Consider the following 20,812-nt stretch of genomic DNA (forward strand, 5'->3'; position numbering starts at 1 on the left):
AATAAAAATGCGAATAAAATTACAACTCAAAGGAGTTTTGTCAAACGGGATTGCCAAGAAATAAAACCTAACAATCTCCCCCTTTGGCAATGCCGTGACAAAACACACCTAACAAATAAAATCCTAAACACCCCAACCCATTACAGCCAACAAAAACCAACTTCTTTCTCAAGGTCTTGATCTGCAAAACAGTTATTAGTGCCACAATCTCCAAAACAACTATTAGTCCCACAAGAGTATAGAAAAAAATAGACATATGACACGATTACTTGAAACATGAGATGGAAAATATGAATAGATGAAAAACTAAGACTCATGAAAAACAACTCTCAAACAACAAAAGCAAGATCAGAGACCACACAAGCAATGATATGACGATGTAAATACCATGAACATACAAGAAGGGCAAAAAGTGCAAGTAACATGCAAAACATATAGCCAATCTCCCTTACCAAAACATATCAAAATGTTCATGCTAAACAACTCCCTTACCAACCCAAATCAAGATGAACCAAACTCCCCCTCACTAAAAGCAACCACAAACACTGAAAAACAGTGAACAAGAAGAGAATGATAAAAATAATATGGTGGAGCAAGCAAGGAATTTCAGACTAGTACCTTAAAACACATAAGATTATCCAAGAAGCACCATTACAAGAAAACACAATGTGCACAGTCTGTAGAAGATTCCTCATGCAAGAAAGTGATGCATTATGTCAAAAGCATAGATCCCATGATAAAAGTGTGTGTGTGACTCTTGGAGTTCGACAAACACTAGATTCAATCCTAGTAGTGATATGAAAGTTGGACCTCCGACAAGAGAATCTTAAGCACACCAAAGGAAAGTCAAACCACTAGGAATCAAGGGATATTTGGTGAGTAAAGACGGAGGCTCCCCCTCAATCAATGAATTTTTTTTTCTTTTTTTTTTTTTTCACACATTTTTTCTTTTCTTTCTAGTGCATATTTTTCCTTTTCCTTTGCCTTTTTCTTTTTCTTTTTCTTTTTTCTTTTTCTTTTGCACAATCATTGGCGGCTGACACGCTCAAGAGTATGGAAACCGAACCAGAGAAGCATGGATATAATAATGATGGCCTGGTTGGTGACTCTGAGGTAGCCTTTTCCTCATGGCTAGACTGCAAAGAATAGAGGGGAAAGCCATGGAGGTGCAAAAAAGATGGTAGGTGGTTAAGAGACTCAACATCACCCATGATATGCTAGTCTAGGTCAAATCCTCTAGAAACACAAAAGATCAATGACAGAAGTCCATAGAACAAAATAATCACTAGGGCGGAAGACTCCAGAATTTGCTAATCCAAGAATGTGTACAGAATGAGATATACTAATCAAAGAACACACACTTCAAAAATGAGTAATGACCACAGAAAGCACACACATATTAACATGTAATGGATTTTCTCATCAATTCCAATATGTACCAAGGACCACTCAAAAATTTCAAGCTTGCAAAATCATACTAAGAAAATCTTTTTGGGATTTTTTCTTTTTTTTTCAAGAATAAAGCAAGACAAAAAAAAATGAACAAGCACACATTTTTTTTTATTTTTTTTATTTTTTTCAATTTTTTTTCTTAACCAAAGCAAGACAAAAAACAAACAAGAACACATTAAAGGACCCGAAAAAAACACACAAAAACCTATAAACTAAAACGACCAAACAAATTAACACAAGTCAACTTTTCTCACCCAAATCTTTTTGGTCTTAACAAAATCAGGTCTAGCGGTCTTGGTAAGTGTCGTGATGTAGTGAACACCCGCATGAATCTTGGTATTCTGCCTAGACATGTAAGTCGAATTTCTACCCTTTTGAGGCACTCTCCCATGCAACTTATAACAATAAGGGCGAATATGACCATGCATACCACAATGATGACAAATAAAAGTAGGGTGTACCTTCTTTTCTTTTACCTTACCAACTCTAGGAAGTTTGAGAAGTCGATCCTTATGTTGAATTTTTTGTTCTGCCTTTCCTTGAGTTCTTGTATCATGAGATGTTAAGGCACTCTGTTTTTGCTTTTTGTTACCACCAAAGCCAATGCCACTCTTGTCACAACTCATTTGTTGAGACCCAATGATATCCTCCAAAGTCTTTGATCCTTTGTTCCAAAGACCAATGGTAGCCATGGCACACTTGAGCTCTTCCTCTTTCTTGATCATTAGTTCTTCCAAAGCAACTTGTGACATCTCGAGAGATTCAATCTTTTCTTCATACATGGCATGGGTTTGCAGCAACTCATTCCTCTCTGTCTCACAAGTCAACAGTTTTGCACAAAGAACTTGTCGATCATCAGCTACCTTAATGGCATTAATCCTGGCCTCGGAAATCTCCTCCTTAAGTTTGACATTCTCACTTTCACATGCTTTGAGTTTCTTTGTGAGTTTGTCATTCAATTTGAACAAGTTGAGAGACTCCTTATACAACTTTTCATATGCTTGCTCAAGCTCTTCATGATCACTCTCCGAGGATTCATCATCAGTGATATTCTCAACTGACATCTTCGGAGAATCTGTTTGTCCTTCAGCTTCAGAAGCCGCCATGAAAGCAAGAAATTGTTTATAACCCTCTTCGCCTTGACCTTCATTGTCACTTTCATCTTCATCAGATTCAGATTCATCATCCCAAGTGATGGCAAGGGCTTTCTTCTTCTTCAAACGAGTGGGGCATTCTTGAGCAAAGTGGCCAAATCCTTGGCATTCATAGCATTGGAGTCTTTCAGAGTTTCCTTGTATCTTTCCTTTCTCCTTCTTGGCTATAGGATTAATTTTGAGTTTATCTTTGCCTTTAGATTTATGAGAATGAGTAGATTCCAAAAGATCAGGATTCTTTTTCAAAAAAGATTTTTTAAATTGTTTAACAAAAGCAGCCATAATCTTGGAATCTATCTCGCAATCCTCATCAGAATTCTCTACCACTTTATGAGCACTACTATAAGCAATATCTTTTTGTTTCTTTTTGAAATTCCTATGTGCCTCATAAGTTTGGAGATTTCCAACCAACTGATCCAGCTTGAGGTTGTCAACATCTTGAGCCTCCTCAATAGCCGTAACTTTTGGTTGGAACCGATCGGGCAAGGATCTCAAAATTTTTCCCACAATTTTGGATTCTGGAATTTTTTCACCTAAATTGAAGCTGGAATTTACAATGTCACTCAACTTCGCATAAAATTCATCAAAGGTCTCACTATCTTTCATAGAAAGGTTTTCGAAACTAGATGTGAGCCTTTGAAGTTTTGAGCGTTTAACAGAAGGAGTGCCCTCATGAATAGTTTGTAAGATATCCCAAGCCTCTTTTGCGACTTCACAATTACAAATACGACAAAATTCTTCAGGTGTGACAGCGCAAAAGAGAGAATTGATAGCTTTACTATTCCAGCTAATATTTTGGTAATCAGTTGTGTCCCACTGATCAATTGGTTTGGGGATTGTAACTCCATCAACAGTAATTGTTGGTTCAGTCCACCCATTCATGACGGATTGCCAAACTTTTTCATCAATAGATTTTAAAAAAGATCTCATCCGGGCTTTCCAAAAAGAATAATTGGATCCGTCAAGTAGGGGTGGTCGAACCATAGAATTTCCTTCACGAATTGTATCCATGATCACAAATCAAACAAGATCTCGTTCTAAAAGAATATATTTTTTTTAAAAAAAAATAGAACGACCCGCTCTGATACCAATTGAAAAAACTAGAAATCCCCTAGATGTTGATTTGTGATTATGTATCAATTTTAAGCAGAATATGACAATCCCAATCAAACGATCAAACAATCAAGACAAAGAAACACAACGATTTAACGTGGAAAAAACCACAATTGGACACCTCCAACTGTGATAAAAAAACCACGGGCAACAGCCACAAGAACAATCCACTAAGAAGATTTAAAGGAATTACACAGGTATACTCTCAATTACCTAGCGAATCCACAACGCCTAATTGAACCAACCTCTATGTGCCTCTTCCAACCCCATCTTCACCACGGAATTGTCTTTCTGATGAGCCACTCTGGATTCCACCACAGCTTCAGGCTCGAATTCTTCAGAATACACAACTGAAGAACAACACTCTCTTTTGTAGAACAAAACACAACCTTTGATGTACTCTCTTTAGAACATGAGTTGAATACTCAATAAAACATCAAAGAAAACTCACCAAGTATCCCCAGATATAAACCCTAGAAACCAAAAAGAAGATCTGGAGAAGTTATCCTAAAATCTGACCCAACACGCGAATTTATAGAATCTGTCCCGCGATCTCCGCTCGAGCTCAACACAGCCCGCTCGAGCGGACTGACCAAAAACTGCGTGCGAACAAACTGAGATGCGCTCGAGCGTAGGAGCATCCGCTCGAGCGTAAAATCACACCTTCCAGTATTTTTACAGGCGACTGCAGAGATGTTGAGAACTTCCAATCTCCGCTCGAGCGCCCTTTGTCCCGCTCGAGCGGGAAGGCTAAAACTGGAAAAACTGGAAAAAAATAACATGATCGAACAGGAAACTTTGAATGCATTTTTGCATTTTGCTTCGGGGGCGCTGCCCCTCGACCCCGCCGTGGCGCTGCCCCGGACCCGCCAAGGGGCGCTGCCCCTTGGACCCCCGCGAGCTGACCTGATCGAACAGGAAACTTTGAATGCATTTTTGCATTTTGCTTCGGGGGCGCTGCCCCTCGACCCCGCCGTGGCGCTGCCCCGGACCCGCCAAGGGGCGCTGCCCCTTGGACCCCCGCGAGCTGACCGGGCAGCTCGATCCCCGTCATAATCAGCGAAGTGGCAATCTTGAAAGTATTAGCATCACAAACTTCTCTGAAAAGCACAATTCGGGTTGGATTCGCATCTAAACACTCATAGCCTCACTGAAATAAAAATGCGAATAAAATTACAACTCAAAGGAGTTTTGTCAAACGGGATTGCCAAGAAATAAAACCTAACAACAAAGATACTAAAATAACTAAAATACCTACATTTAGTTTAATAATTAAAATACTCTTTTTCCATTAGTTTTATTTAATGAAAATAGGTGAATGATTTAGATTGAAAACAAATCAAAAGATTGTAGTTTAAATTGATAAAATTAAAAACTCAGCATTTATTTTGTTATAAGCGTCAAATTATAGTTTTTTTTTTTTTAATTATTTTTTCCTGACTTTTTTCTTGCTCAACCTTGAGTAAAGAATGCGACATATTCATCATTAACTATTTAGGGACAATAGACAATGACAATATTTATTTTTCTAGAAGGGAGATTTGGTTGTGTCGAGCCTTAGGACGAGGAGAGTTCATTATTTTGCTAGTTATTGTGAAGATTCTTTCGTTTGGTTACGAAAAAATTATAAACAAGAGAGTTGATTCAAAATTTTTGCCCCAACTTTGTAGGGCCTTTCACAGGCCTTTGTTAAGAGGTGCATGGACCTTGTGGTTTCTTGCATTTGTAAAAATTCCGTTTATTATTATTATTGTTATTCCTTTTTATCATGACTTTATTTTTTATTTGTAATTGGTTTACAACAACATGTTCTAAATATGGGGCCTTGAAATGAAGAGCCATGAGGCTTAAAGCAAATGTTTGCTTTGAGCTTTAGCAGCTCATGGGTGGTGGGGTGGTGGAAACGTTTTTCTAAGTAACTCAAACTTTGTACATATTTTTCTATGGCATATATTTTTTTTCCAAAAAATATATTTCAAAAAGTAATATGACAGTGGTTGTGATAAATGTAATGGGGGTAAGAATAGGGGTAATAACAGTAGCAATGGTAGGAGAGATGGAGAGACGGTGAAGGTGGCTATAATAATTGTAGGGTGACAATACTCATAGTATACCTTAGCAAGATTTGCACCAGAATATATTTTTCACCTAACTAATAAGTTTATTTTTTTAATGGATACGAAAAATGTTTTTTTTTTTTTTTTTGTTATCTGAAGAAGCATATTTTCTATTAAATGACTTTTGTTTTCTGTCATATCAAATATCAGAAAATATTTTTAAAAGAAATTAAAACATTTTTGTCATTTTTAGAAAATATTTTCTGTTGAAACAAACTTAACATAAATCATGGTGAGTGAATGGAAATCAAAAGAAGAAATGAAAAGAACCACTTTGTGTAGATAAGGTAATACTGAGTTCTGCCAACCCTTTTCTTCCTGAATTTCATAAGCAACTTCATTAGTGGTGTTGTAGAGTGCTTGAAAGCAAATCTTCATGCACTCTGGAAGTTGTTGAATTTCCTTGTCATCCCACCTGATGTCATTATTTTTATTAGAATCTCTTAAACATCAATTAAAAGTAGCCTATGGTTCTTTTATGTGTAATTTTAAAATTTCAAAAAAAAAAAAAAAAAAAAGAAAGAAAAGAAAAGAAAAAAGAACACTATATGACATGTACATGGTGATTTTCTGGCTAAATTTTTAGATGGCTAAGATTATTTGTTCTCGGATCTTTGTGGCATCTTGTTCCAAAACATTCCCAGCTATTAAATTATGTTAGAATTTCAAAATGTAAAAATCTCAGGGCATAATCTAACTGTTGTGAATGTTCTAAGCTAGAATGATAGAGAAATTTAAGATTTTCTAGCTAAATACTTTTTTGAAGGCTAAAGATCATTTGTTTTAGATAGGGACGGAACCAGAATTTTATCACCTCAGAAGCCAAAAGATGAATAATATTTTTTATCATATAGACAAACACACATGTATGTACAATACGATATACAAATTATATATACACATAAAAAAAATTCAAATATCATAGAAACAGAGAGGCCATGACCTCCATAGTCTTTCCTAGTTTCATCCTTGGTTTGTAACCTTTTATTCCAAAACGTTCACGGTTAAAATATAGAAATCTTGAAACGTAAGTTACTGTGAGCGTTCTAAGACAAAATGATAAGAGTGGTCTAAGACAAACGTTTCCATATCTTTTTTGAGTATTTAGAATTACTCTTTGGTGAATATTTGTGAAGACGAACCTTTCAACTGAATTGGTGAAGCATTCTAGTTCTTCCAATGAGCCATAAACATCATAAATATCATCAATTATTATGATGAAATTTATGGCTTTTGTTAGCCATTTTCTAAAACTGTTATGTTGAGGCTCAAAAGCAACTCCCACTGCCCACAAATAACTTTCAACCAGTCGATTCCTTGCAAAGCTCAAGTTTTCTACTAGAGATAGATTCTTCCACCACCTAATGATTGTAGAGGTAGAAGTCAACTGTGGAAAGTCCTTTATAACCTGAAAGCATCCTTCCCAAAACCTTGGTGTTTAGGGGGGGATTTTAATGAAATTAAAGCTATTGGAGAAAGGAAAGGCTGTGTGAGAAGAGATAGGGGGATGCAGGAGTTCAATGAATTTTTAAATAATATTGAATTGGTTGATGTTCCTATGCTTGGTAGGAAATATACATGGAGTAATTCACAGTCAGGTGCATGCTGGAGTAGGATCGATAGGTTCCTATTAAATCCGGAATGGCTTGTGTGGTTTAAATTTAAGGTATGGGGCCTGCCTAGAATACTGTCTGACCACTGCCCAATTTTATTGAAGGAAGATGATAGGGATTGGGGTCCCAAACCATTCAAATTCTTAAATGCCTGGGTGCTACATCCCAGCTTTCTTAAAGAAGTTGAAAAGGTTTGGGTTGGTACACAAGTGGAAGGGTGGGCTGGATTCAGAATTATGGTGAAATTGAGAACACTTAAACAAGCTCTAAAGATTTGGAATGTGGAGGTATTCGGACACGTGGAGTCCAAGCTCAAAGAAGCTGAGGCTGAGCTACACTCGTGGGATCTAATAGCTGAAGAGAGAGATCTTGTAGAAGTTGAAGTTAGACAAAAAACTGAGATCAGAGATGAAGTGTGGAAGCTTAGAAAAAGGCTAGAGTGGCTATGGCTGCAGAAATCCAGACTGAATTGGTCCTTAAAAGGGGACAAAAACACCAGATATTTCCATATTATGGCATCGAGAAGGCATAGTAAGAACGTCCTTGATTCACTGAAGATTAATGGTACCCTATATGAGGATCCTGTGGAGTTAAAACAAGCAGTGGCAGCTCACTTTAAAACTTTGTTCGCGGAAGTTTGGAAGATTAGACCAAGGCTAGGGGGTGAGTTTAGAAGCATTGATCAAAACCAGATTCAATCTTGTTTGGTGAAGGAGTTCTCAAGAACAGAGGTTTGGGCAGCAATAAAGGAATGTGATGGAAATAAGGCCCCGGGGCCAGATGGTTTTAATCTCACTTGCTTCCAAAAGGGATGGAAATTTATGAAGGATGATATTATGAAATTCATGCAAGAGTTTCATGATAATGGTGTATTGGGTAATGGAATCAATTGTTCTTTTGTGACCCTCGTTCCCAAGATAGCGAGCCCAGAAGCAATTACAGACTTTAGACCTATCAGCCTAATCAGTTCAATCTATAAAGTGGTGGCTAAAGTTTTGGCCAACAGGATGAAAGTAGTGGTGCCAAAAATCATTGATAGAGTTCAATCAGCATTCTTAAGTGGTAGGAATATTATGGATGGTGTTCTTGTTGCAAATGAGATTGTGGATTGGTGGAAGAAGACTAACAGAAAGGGGCTAATCATTAAGTTGGATTTCGAAAAAGCCTATGACACTGTCAACTGGAATTTCCTTTTTCAAATGCTAGAGAATTTTGGTTTTGGACCTACCTGGACCAAATGGATAAAGGAATGCATTTCTTCTGCTAGAGTGTCAATTCTTGTTAATGGGTCACCATCAACAGAGTTTTGCCCTCAAAAAGGTTTAAGGCAAGGTGATCCTTTATCCCCTTTCTTGTTTAATGTTGTAGCTGAGGGTCTGAATATACTCATATCAAGAGCTAAAGATATGGGTTTGGTTAGAGGTATATCTGTAGGTGCCAATGGGTTGAATATATCTCATTTACAATTTGCTGATGATACAGTGCTGTTTTGTGAGGCTGAAGGGTCACAAATTTTGGCTATAAAAAGAATCCTTAGGTGTTTTGAAGTAATTTCAGGACTAAGGATCAATTTTTCCAAAAGTGTTGTGTGTGGGGTGGGTGTGGCAGAAGTGGAGGTTGATGAGTTTGCAAGGAAATTGAATTGTTTAAGCACGAAATTACCATTGAAGTATCTAGGATTACCACTGGGAGCCAGCCCTAGCAGGAGGTTGACTTGGAGGCCAGTTGTAGAGAATTTCAAGAAAAAGTTAACTGGGTGGAAGAGAAGAGTGTTATCTTTTGCTGGTAGAGTCACACTCATTAAGTCCGTGTTGTCTGCTTTACCTGTGTATTACATGTCTCTTTTTAAAATACCTGCGTGTGTTGCTAAAGAGTTGGATAGGATTCAAGCATCATTTTTGTGGGGTGACTCTGAGCGTAGTAGGAAGTTGCATTTAGTCAGGTGGAAAGAAGTGTGCATGAGTGTGAAACAAGGAGGGCTGGGGATCAAAAACATCAGCTTAGCCAACGATAGTTTGCTCTTAAAATGGTGGTGGAGATATGGGCAAGAGGATGAGGCACTATGGAAGATGGTTATTTGCGAAAAGTATGGTTCAGATGGGGGTAGATGGTTCCCTGATAAGGAAGCTCATGGTCCTATATCCCAGATTTGGAAAGACATCTTATCAGTGGCGCAGAGAAATGGCAGTATTATCCAATTTTACAAGGATAATGTGGAAATCTTAATAGGTAATGGGCAAAGAATTAGTTTCTGGAGAGACAATTGGTTGGGTTCAACAAATCTTTTAAGCCAATTCCCTAGATTATTCCAGTTGGTTAATGATAAAGAGATTTCCCTGAATGTTCAAGTAGCCAGAAGAGTTAGTCAATCTGGGTGGGCTTTCAACTTCAACAGACCACTTCGGGCTTGGGAAGAAGGAGAGCTGGTCAGGTTAACCACTGCTCTGGGGTCAGGCCCTCTTCTCAGAAGTGATGTAGCTGACAGTTTGGGTTGGAAGGCTGCTCAGCCAGGTACTTTTAAGGTTAATGCTGTTTATGCTTGGGGTATGCTCAATGATGGTCCTACTCACAGATCAGTCGATCTTATCTGGAATAATTTTTCCCCACCGAAAGCAAAATTTTTTTCTTGGCTAGCTTGGAGAGGAAGATTGAAAACCAAAGATTTGCTTCATAGGGTTGGAATTCTAGAGGGGGAAGAAGTCCTTAATTGTATATTCTGTCAGGAGGCCAGAGAATCTCTTGACCATGTTATGCTTCACTGTTCTTTTACTTGGAAAATTTGGTCTGCTATTATCGATTGGTGGGGTATACAATGGGTTATTCCCAAATCCATAGAGGGTCTCTTAATCTGGTGGCTGGGTTGGAAGTTTAGGAAAAAAGTAAATCTGGTGTGGAAGACCCTCCCAGCAGCAGTGTTGTGGTCTGTGTGGAGTTATAGAAATGAGTGTGTGTTTAAGGCAGTCCAACCCAATTTTCAGGCCCTGTGTGAATGTATCAAGGTGAGGTTAGCAATGTGGATGAGATCTCAATTCAGGGATGCTTCATTTTCTGTTAATGATGTCGTGTTTAATTTTTCACAAGTCAGGTGTTGTTTAGGATCTTAGTTGGTGAACTCTATTCTGCTAATAGACGCAGGTTAAGCTCTGCTGGTTGCAAGTGTTGGTGGCTGAAGGGGGTGCCCTGTTCTGTTTGAGCTCTTTCCTCTGATCCCACGCAGGTGTGCTGGTAGTCAGCCTTCTGAATTGGCCATTGTTGCAGCACAATTCTGGTTTGGATGCATAATTATGTGCTGCTAGTTGGCTATAAATTTCTGTTCTTCACTGAAGTTAGCTGGCTGCTAATGGAGCATTCAACAATCATCACCGGTTGCTGTCTGGGCAGTTTTGGACTTGGGTTACACTAGGAGAGTGCAACAGCCTTGGGCTACAAAAGTCTTGATTTGGGTTTGCTACTGGTGTGAATGGGTGGTCTGCTACAAATTGATGCAGTCTTGGGATACAAATTGGCAGATTTGGAATGCTGTGTGATTGGGAGGTTTTTATTTTTTTGTCTCTTTTTCTTTGTTTTGAATTGGTCTCTCGCCAATCTGTGGGTGTAGTGCTAGCAGATGATTGTGCTTCCTCCTTGGTGCCAACCTAGTTGGGATTGTGGAGTGTTTGCTATGATGCTTTTTGCACTTCCCTCCTTTATTGATGTATTTTGTTGCTTGTTTTGGCTCATTTCATCAATAAAGTCTTCCTTTTTTGCTGATCAAAAAAACAGAATAATAAGATGTTTCGTTATTATTAATTCAAAAATTCTACTAATACAGGAATAAAACACAAAAGAAATTACGAAGGAGAAACAAGGTGGCAATACATTTTTAAAATATGATAGTTTAAATAATATTATCTTAATATTGAAAATAATCTAAAAACATGACAATTTTTCTCATATTAATGATTTAGATTTTTTTTTTTTTTTGAAATTTAAATGTTTCAAAAGAGATTTTAAAGTTATAGAAAACACACAATTTTTTTTGATAGGCAATTTAATTTATTTATTTTTTTAATTAGTAGTAAAACATTAAAAAAAAAAACACTACATAATTGATGTACTAAATTATATGAACGTATTACAAAAAATTTCAAATGCATGCATTACTTACAGAATATTATTTATTAGCAATACATGTAATTGTTGTTTCTACATAAAGAAAATTTTCAAAATTAAAACTGAAAAAATTCTACCTAAGATCGACTATGTCACAAAAGAGTGTATCAACATGCCATGAATTAAAAAAAGATATGTTAGCAAAATTTACTGTGAAGATTTAATTATTAATTTTTGAAGAACAATTGAATCTTTTATTATTATATTTATGATCAGATACATTGTATATTTATACAGATACCGTGTAACAAACTTCTAACAAACTATAACAAACTCTAACTAACTTTGAGTTAACAAACTCTAATTACTAACTAACCTGGGTTCAACAAACTAACTGCTTAACTAACTATCTTGAGTTCTTGAGCTTGCTGCAGAGCCATCTGGTGCAGAGAGAGTCTTATGGGACTGCTGCAGAGAGACTGCTGCAGAGAGAGTCTTATCATCCCCCTGCAAGCGGATGGGAGGAGAAGTGACCAGCAGCTTGGACTGAAGGTACTGAAACCGAGCAACAGACAATGGTTTGGTGAAGATATCTGCAATTTGCTCAGCAGAGGGTATGTAGTAAAGAAGAAGCTTCTTGGAAGCAATTTTGTCACGAATAAAGTGACAATCAACTTCGATATGTTTGGACCTTGTGTGAAACACAGGATTGGAGGCTAAGGCAATGGCAGATAAGTTGTCACACCAAAGAATGGGAGTGGTTACAATAGGGAGAGAAAGATCATGAAGAAGCATTTGTAACCAACTAAGTTCAGCCGTAGCATGAGCAAGAGAACGATACTCTGCTTCGGTGCTGGATCGGAACACAGTAGGTTGCTTTTTAGCAGACCAAGAGATGATGTTAGAACCGAGGAAAACACAGTAGCCAGAGGTAGATTTGCGATCAACAGTGTCACCAGCCCAATTTGAATCAGAAAAGGCCTGAAGCTCAAACGAACTAGGATGAAAAGTCAAGCCATGAGAAAGGGAACTTTGAACAAACCGAAGAATGCGTTTAAGCAGAGTAAAGTGAGCATTAGTAGGTGCATGCATGTATTGACAAGCTTGATTGACAGCGAAAGACAGATCTGGACGAGTAAGAGTTAGATACTGTAAAGCACCTACCAAACTTCTGTATAACTGAGGCTGATGAAAAGGAAGATTAGGAGCAGGAGTATCAACAAGTTTCATTGACATAGGAGTAGGACAAGGTAGAAAACAGAGGGGGTTAAGCACAGATCGTTGGACCATGCTACAAAATAAAAGTAAAAAAAATAGGAGCCCCACGTCGGCTTTGTGGATTCTACAAGTTTTATCTCGGTTTCTTCAAGGTGATTGGTAGCTCGGTTTGAGCAGGGTTTTTTATTAGCCAGACCTTGGCAAGCGTCTCGGCATACTGGCTTTGGAAACAATTTTGTTAGACCGGTTCATCGTCTAGGGGCAGCTTTCTGAGGCATTATATTCTTCAAGCATAGCTGAATGCCACAGAGGGGAAGCAAGAGCTTGTTGATGAGAAGAAGGTTCAATATCTGAAAAGGAAAGAGTAGTACAAGCGACAAGACCCTTAGTTTTAGATCTGGTAAGCATGGGATGAGAATTAGTAGAAGAAGGTAAATAAGGTAAATGAATAAAAAGAGAATCAATTGGAATAGGGTGAGAAGATGCAATAGGGTGTGAGGAAGGCTCAGATAAAGGTGGAGCAGAAAGTTGGACAACAGAATAGGGCTGAGAAACTGGAGAAATAACAGCAGCAGTGCTGGGAGGAGAACAAACCAAAGGAGCTGGAGAGGATACATGCAGAGGGGCTGGTGAGGAACATGGTCGAGGAACTGAGGAAGGAACAGCAAGAGGTCTGTGAGAAGAACAGAAAGGAGGAGCTCCAGAGGAAGAAGGCAAAGGGGCTGCTGGTGAACAAGGCGGAAGAGTAGCAATAGCAGATCGGGAAGAAGGTGGAGCAGGAGTAGATGTAGGCCAAAAGAAAGAATGAAGATGAGATAAAGATTGAGTAGGAGCAGATGAATAGGTAGAAAAAGGAAAAACATTTTCATGAAATTCAACATGTCGAGTAATATAGACTTGACCCGTGGTCATGTCCATGCAACGATAGCCTTTATAGGATGAGTGATAGCCAAGAAAAACACATAAAGAGGATCGAGGCTGCAACTTAGAATGAGTGTAAGGTCTTAACCAAGGAAAGCATTGGCAGCCAAAGACCTTCAAAAAAGAATAATCAGGTAAGACATGATAAAGGAGCTCAAAAGGAGATTTGTTAGACAATTTTACACTGGGCATTCTATTAATGAGATGAATGGCAGTAGCAACTGCATCAAACCAGAATGTAGTGGGAACAGAAGAATGGGGAAGCAACGCAATAGTAGTCTCAACAATGTGTCTATGTTTACGTTCAGAGACACCATTTTGTGGGGGAGTATAAGGACACGATAGTTGATGGACTATTCCTTGAGCTTTTAAGAATTTAGTCATGGAAGAGTTCACAAATTCAGTGCCACCATCAGTCCTTAAGACTTGAAGTTTAGTAGAAAATTAAGTCTCAACATAGGCTTTAAATTCTAAAAATTTGGAGAAAACTTCACTTTTGTAACATAGAGGATAAAGCCAAGTAAAGCGACTACAATCATCAATGAAAAACACATAATACTTGTATTCAGATGAAGTAGAATGAAAAGGTCCCCATACATCACTATGAATGAGAGAAAATGGATTATCCACAGTAGAATTTGACAGTTTAAAGGGAAGTCTATGACTCTTAGCCATGCTACAATGTGTACAAGAACTAAGATCAGACTTTGTTTTATTAAAAGAAAAAGGCAAATGCTTCTTTAAAACAGTAAACTTCAATGAAGATGGATGGCCCAATCGTTTGTGCCAAGTATCTGCAGAAACACAGGCAGAGGTCTTTGTTAAGAAGGCAGTAGATGAGGCTGAAGAAGGATGCATAGCAGTAAGATGATGAGAAGAAGACAACAGAGATGGAAAGTGATATAGGCCATTAGCATTATATCCTTTGTGCAAAATGGCCTTGGTGGTCTTGTCCTGAACCACAAAGGAAGAAGCATCAAAAGTAATAGTGCAGTTATTATCTTTAGTGAGTTGATGAATAGAGAGAAGATTGGAAGAGATGGGAGCATGAAGAAGTTTATTTAGTTTGAAAGAAAAATAAGGAGTAGGAAGGAGTCCTTTACCTGTGTGATAAATAGGAATAAAAGTGCCATTTCTAACCATAATTTGATCAGAACCAGTATAGGCTTATGATATGTTGAGATTGGAGAGATCATTAGTAATATGATCAGAGGCAGCCGAATCAAGGTACCAGGGAGCAGTCTCAGATAGAGAAGGAGGAGGAACAGAAGTAACATAGGCTCTTGGTGAAGGATAAACAGAAGAGAGTTCAGAAACAGACTGTGATGAAGAAGTCGGAGCAGAAGCATGTGGAGGAACAGTCTGATGAAAGTTCATATCCAGTCTGTGCCAACAATCAATAGCCGTATGATTACCTTTGCCATAGATTTGACAAAGTTTAGCAGATGAATAGAATCGACCTCTACCTCGAGAATTATGTCGTCCAGTACCACGAAAAGAGCCTCGATAGCCTCCTCTCTGATTTCGAAAAGAAGATCGTCCTCCTCTTGAAGAAAAAGATCCACTGGTGGACACATAGGCAACTGTGTTTTCATGAGATTGTAATTTTTTCTGTTTGAAGTCTATATGAAGAGACTCAGAACACAAAAGAGAATATAAGTCCACCATGGAAATAGGCTCAATTCGAGCACGGACAGCAATTTTAAGAGCATCAAACTCATCCGGCAAGCCATTCAGAGTGATCAGTACCAAATCTTCATCATCCATAGGTGATGAAGCAAGAGCTAATTTATCAGCAAGTTCTTTGATTTGAAGCAAATATTCTTCAATTGATTTGGAGCCTTTGGTTAACTGAGTCAATTGATTCTTGATTTGATGGATGTGAGAACGAGACACCATGGTGAACCGGTTGCAAAGAGCAGTCCAGACCTTGAAACTGTGTTGCAGATGAAGAACAGAGAAAAAAATTGTAGGTGTAAGAGCAGCAGTTATACAACTGAGCAGATGAGCATCAGTCTTGTTCCAAATGACTCGATCTGGATTCAAAACTTCAACACCATTAGAGTTGGTGATCATCAATGAAGGACATGGAACTGATCCAATTGCAAAGTCTAACAGCTCTGTAGCTCGTAGAACATTCTGAAATTGACTTCGCCATATAAGAAAATTGGTAGAATCGAGTTTAACAGTGATAAAAGAATTCAGATCGGAAATCAAGAGATTAAGATTTGCAGGTAAAGAAGAAGAAGATGAAGAAGATGATGAAGCAGCCATATATGGATATATAGATTGAAACTATGCTCGTAGGAGCTGTATGGATGCTCTGATACCATGAAGAACAATTGAATCTTTTATTATTATATTTATGATCAGATACATTGTATATTTATACAGATACCATGTAACAAACTTCTAACAAACTATAACAAACTCTAACTAACTTTGAGTTAACAAACTCTAATTACTAACTAACTTGGGTTCAACAAACTAACTGCTTAACTAACTATCTTGAGTTCTTGAGCTTGCTGCAGAGCCATCTGGTGCAGAGAGAGTCTTATGGGACTGCTGCAGAGAGAGTCTTATCAATTTTGCATCTCCAAAAGCTTTAAAAAAAAAAATTAAAAAAAATGTCAATATTACATTTGATATTATCTCTTTAAGTCTCAAACTATTTTGAACCACCTTTGCTACCTCAAGCCTACCCACTCTCGCAAATGTAAAGTTTTTTGCACGTGTTTAATTGTTGTGGATATAGAACAAATATTAGAGCATCTTCAATGAATCGGATAAAATTGTGTTAAAATATGTGTTAAAAAGTAAAAAGTGAGATAAGTAAGGCCTATTTTTATGTTTTAAATAGTAATTTAGTGAATATATGGCTCTCTGTTTTGGTGTTTTCAATCTAGAAAAAAAAAAAAAATGGAAAAGTTAACGTACGTCTGGGAAATCCCTTCGGTACTATGTTACAAATTTTTGTGAGATATATTATGCAATTTTTGGGACAAATGTTACATAATTTCATAATAGAATTATAACAATTGATGGTTCAGAAATGAAGTTACGTATTTTGTGGTAACATTATGCATATTTGTATTTTTTTTTATCAGCAAAGAAAAATTTCATTTAACAGCATGAAATTAAAGATACAGGAAGATGGCATGCATTGAGAGAGGTTCGAAAAGTATAAAAATACCCCTACTATTGCTACTCGCATTCATTCAACCAACCTCTTAGCCTCTCGATTTTTAAAACAAAAAAAAAGTTAAGAAGGACTTAACTAGAAAAAAAAAATAAAAAAAAAATACAAGAAACCCTAATCAACCCACCAAAACTCCCAAAACAAACTAAGTTAACTAAACCAACACCCAAGTTGCCCGAACCACCCAAACTAAAGTCCAAACACCAACCCACTCTGCCAAGACCCACGCCTCTGCAGCTACAACTCCCAAAGCCCTCACCACCCACGCCTACGCTGCTGCCCACGCCACCCCTAAGCTGCTGCAACTCCCAACTCCCAAAGCCCACACCGCCAGAGCTGCTGCAACGCCTCACCAACCACACCTATGCTGCTAAACCGGCCGAGAAGACTCCATAGCCAACTCCGGGAAAAAACTCGATGCTGCTGCAACTCCGTAACTCACCCACAGATCAACTCCCACCAGGTCTTCTTTTTACTCACACCTCTTCTTCTTACTCACACCCACTGCAAATCCATGCACCGACCAACCGCCGAGACACCTCCAAACATTAGGAAAAAGTTCACCCCTCAAACTCTCACTCGAAGAGGAGCGCTCGAATGAATACCAGATAGATTTGGATCGACTACGACACCCATGTTTATGCATATTTGTATTAGTGTTACATATTTTTTCATCGGAATAATTTTTGAACCACAAAATGTGTACCATAAAAATATGTAATACTACCTAAAAAATATATAACTTCATTTATGAACCATAAATTATCGTACTTCTATGAAAAAATTACATAACATTGGTCATTAAAATAAGTAAAATATATCAAAAAAATATGTAACAAAGGTGCATATGATATATACCCTATAATAGATGCATGTCGAAGGACTTTCCATAAGTGTGTATTCAGTAACATGTGTGTATGTTAAACATAGAAAACAAAATGTGTAAAAATATCTGCCAACTCCCTCTCTCTCCTATCTCTATTTTCCTTCTCTCTCTGCTCTAACTTTATAAAATTTGTGGTTCTAAGCATTTTTGTCAGGAGACATCATCATATATATTTTTGTCATTACCTCGATATCTCCTTGAGATCATTTTGATGTGTGGCTTGAACCATGTTGAAGTTAAGCTTTGCTAACTTGAGTAAAACTGAGTTTGTGTTGTCTTTGTTCTCAAGCTCATGGATGTGCTTCTTCACAACACACCACTGTGCTCTCCATTGCAATGGAAGCTCCAAAGCTTGGGCCAATTGTTTGGCAACTTTGTCCTCTACATTTGAATTGATGATATTCTTAAGAATTCCAGCAGAGAATTCTTTAGCTTCAATCAGTATATTTTCACCCTCTAATGCTAGATGTGAGGCTTCAAGAAGCTCTAGCATTGCCTTAGTATCATCAGAGTTTGTGCTTTCATGAATGTACCCATCTTACTGGTGAAGCCTCTAAATATATCTGAATTAAAAGATATGCGCTTTAGGTCTAGGAGAGTAAAAAATTGGTTAGCACATAAAGTTACTTTGTTTTAGTGGAAATATTGTACAAAACATTTTCTTTGGTTTGCCGGTGACCTTAAAACTAATGTGTTAGTAATTGCATTATTGGAGGAGGTAGTAGGGGTAGTAGAGTGGCAGTGGTGGTGATGACAACGATGATGGTAGGGGGTGGTGGACATTGGTGGTGGTGGTAAAAAAAATGTTTTTCGTCCAAATAATAAATTGTTTTCCGTTAATTTTTGTTTTCCATTATAGTAATCTCCAAAAAATGTGAAAAATATTTTTCAAGAAATATTTCCTCCCAAAACAAACAAAACGTTAACATAATGAAGAACGTGGAAGCTTTCATAAAAAAATGTCTAAAACCATACTACATTCATCCTAGTAGAGAGTGAGACCTCTCAAAATGAATGCAGTACTATCAGTTTGGTAATTCGGTCACTTTTCTCAACAAAAAAAAAAACTTACTATTTTTGTATTATTTTTCCTTTGAAATTTAGTTGTGTACCTTGAGAAACATTGAAGCCATGCTGCCTAAGAATCCTAAAGAATAGAGCATTAGCATAGATACCCTCCTCCGTAATGGGATGGTTGTTCTTAAAAGCTACAATGGTGTCTAGAGCTTCTTTGATTTCCACTTCAAATAGGTTGGCAAGACCTAGTTTTTCTATGCTGTCTATGAACTCTAACTTAGCCACAAGGTCCACTGCCTCAATGAACATGCACATAACATCCTCTTTCAGCTTCTCAACTTGTCTTTTGCATTCTTCTTCCTGCACATTGACAAATAATAAGCATTCTCATTTTATTTATTTTTTTGTAAATAATAATATGTGAAAGGTAAACTTGTGGTCGTTGTAATTATCATCTTGTTAAGTACTTAGATAGAAATCAAGAGCAAAAGTAATTCATTCAAAATGAAATAGACAGTTTCAAATTAGAAAATAGCTACTCAATCACTTTGGGATGAGTAAATAGACTATTTTGTCCACCATTGATTTCATTCAAATTTTAAATAGACATTATCAATTATCAATTAGACTAAGTTGACATAATATAAAAACTTCAATACAATACAATTTCATTTATAAGAACCAAATTGCCACAAAATGCAAACTAGAGGGATTGAACATCATGGTTTTTTTAAAATAACAACTCATTTTTTTTTTTTCGTTGTACCTTAAAACAAATAAATAAATAAAAAGAAAAGCATAACAACTCATTTTAAAAAGAAAAATGACTTAAACCCCCAGTGGGGGTGCTGGGAGCCTTCCTTGATTGGCCAAAAAAATTGTATTTTTTTTTTTTTTGGATTTCAGCCAGTGGCAGGCTACCACGTGGCACTAGCGGGTTACTGGGGGTCGGAAGCACTACTGTTTTAAAAATGCTTGTACATTCTTAAAACTAAAAACTGCATTTAATATATATATATATATATATATAATTCTCACATTGTATTGAATTGTAAGAGACTGCAGAAGATCATATTTCCAAATGTTTGGCTTGTAATTGGCAGACCACCTTTGATGTGTCGTACTGTTAATCACTTCACTCTGAATCTGGGATTGTAGAACATATTTTTGATCTGCTACTATTCCTTTCCTACAATCCATTATAGCCTCTTTGTTTTGGCTGGTCAAAAGCAACTAAATAAATAAATAATTCTTTAAGATTGGTAAAAAAATGGCAAGAATAGATGGGGAAAGTTGTGGGGATCTATGTGATATTGTATAGCCTATTTATAGAGGCAAAGGTCATGAACAAACATGGTCTACCAAACATAGAAATGTAAAAAACACAGAAACTGAGGTTTCGTTTGGGAACAGGCTAATTTAATAATTTTTTGGTTATTTGGCTACACTACAAGAAAAACACATTCGGCGACCAAATTTCCCGACTAAAAAGAATTTGGTCGCTGAAAGTATAGCTTTCAGTGACTAAAAAAGAATTAGTAGCCAATTGTGAAGCTTTTTGGCGACTAAACAAATTTGTAGCCAAAAGTCCACAATTGGCGACTAAAAATAAGTTTGGTCGCCAATTATATGGGTTTTACCGACTAAAACATTTTTAGTAGCCAAAAGTATAGTTTTCGCTGACTAAAAAAAATTTAGTAGCCAAAAAGTCAACAATTGCCAACTAATTATAATTTTGGTCGCCAATTATGTGGGTTTTACCGACTAAAACATTTTTAGTAGCCAAAAGTACAATTTTTGCTGACTAAAAAACATTTAGTAGCCACAAAGTCTACAATTGGCAACTAATTCTCAGTTTGGTCGCCAATTATGTGGGTTTTACCGACTAAAATATTTTTTAGTAGCCAAAAGTAAGTTTTTTGGCGACTAAAAACAAATAAAGCCAAAGCGAAAAGTGGTCTTTTTTAGCGCGAAAGTCTCTTTGCCGACCAAAATTATTTTGGTCGCTAAAAGTTAAACTTTTATTTTTA

At 37.1% G+C, this 20,812-nt stretch overlaps 1 pseudogene across 1 annotated transcript in view; it reads right to left on the reverse strand.

Annotated features, from left to right (window-relative positions):
• Positions 1-20,049, reverse strand: part of LOC114288844 (alpha-farnesene synthase-like) — a 33,062-nt pseudogene extending 13,013 nt beyond the window's left edge. Inside the window, exons 1-5 of the transcript XR_014340635.1 lie at positions 19,821-20,049; positions 18,878-19,142; positions 17,951-18,328; positions 6,979-7,197; positions 6,107-6,251 (exon numbers count right to left, since the gene is read on the reverse strand). The product of XR_014340635.1 is annotated as an alpha-farnesene synthase-like (transcript). The remainder of the gene's footprint in view (positions 1-6,106; positions 6,252-6,978; positions 7,198-17,950; positions 18,329-18,877; positions 19,143-19,820) is intronic.
• Positions 20,050-20,812: the final 763 nt, after the last annotated feature.

The sequence above is a fragment of the Camellia sinensis genome, chromosome 9 (genome assembly GCF_055761805.1).
Source record: "Camellia sinensis isolate YWXY chromosome 9, ASM5576180v1, whole genome shotgun sequence".
Classification (NCBI taxonomy): domain Eukaryota; kingdom Viridiplantae; phylum Streptophyta; class Magnoliopsida; order Ericales; family Theaceae; genus Camellia; species Camellia sinensis.